This window comes from Acyrthosiphon pisum, unplaced genomic scaffold, assembly GCF_005508785.2.
Source record: "Acyrthosiphon pisum isolate AL4f unplaced genomic scaffold, pea_aphid_22Mar2018_4r6ur Scaffold_614;HRSCAF=1066, whole genome shotgun sequence".
Taxonomy (NCBI): Eukaryota; Metazoa; Arthropoda; class Insecta; order Hemiptera; family Aphididae; genus Acyrthosiphon; species Acyrthosiphon pisum.
In genome coordinates, this window is record NW_021775876.1 from 20,434 (window position 1) to 21,496 (window position 1,063).

Genomic DNA, 1,063 nt, shown 5'->3' on the forward strand with positions numbered 1-1,063 from the left:
ATATGTCATTAAGTTTAAACTTATTTTTGATTTCAGTTTAATCATTTATACATCTACAATTGTTGTTTAAATGCTTAGCCTATGGTTCACTGGTACCTACTGGATAATAAATGCCAAGCTATACAATCAAGCGGCATAGCACTACATATAAATATTAGTAACAACTTGGATTTTTCTGTCAGTTATTGAAGAGTTTTGTTTGTTTTGGTATTTCTATTTGGCAAATAGATAGTCCAAGAATATCTATATTTTAACAAACATTCTTAGACATATAATTTGATCTCACTTTTTAATTCATAAAAACATACAATGATTCATACACATAATATATTATGATTCCAAATTGGAATTTAAATAAGCCATAGTACAATCTACTATCACATACAATTTGGAAGATCCTCTAGCTGTGTTAATATGATATTCATACTGCTATTTCCAATTGCATTTAAAAATACCAATATTTTAGTAACAGTGAAAAATAAAATAATGCTTCACATATTGGATTAAAATATAACTACAAAATAAATGAAGTAAGTATACAATTAAACTGTAATATTATTTAATTATTAAATTGACAAACATATTTTGTAGGTAATCAAGTTAATCGCAAAGAAGTGGAAAAAATCTATTTTGACTTACTGCACTTTATAACTTTCACATAATACATTATGATTCAAAATCAGAATTTGAATATGCCATAGTGAAATATATTTTCACTTACAATTTGGAAGATCCTCTATGTTAAAATGATATTCATACCGATATTTCCAATTGCATTTCAAAATACCAATATTTTGGTAACAGTGAAAAATAAATTAACGCTTCACATATCGGATTAAAATATGACTACAAAATAAATTAAGTAAGTATACATTTAAATTGTAATATTATTTAATTATTATATTGACAAACAAATTTTGTAGGTAATCAAGTTGATTGCAAAGGAGTGGAAAAAAATCTATTTGGACTAACTGCACAATACCAATGATATTTATTGAAAACTAAAAATTGTACTAGTGTTAATGTTTTGTAATTTGCATGATATTTTATAATTAATTTAAAT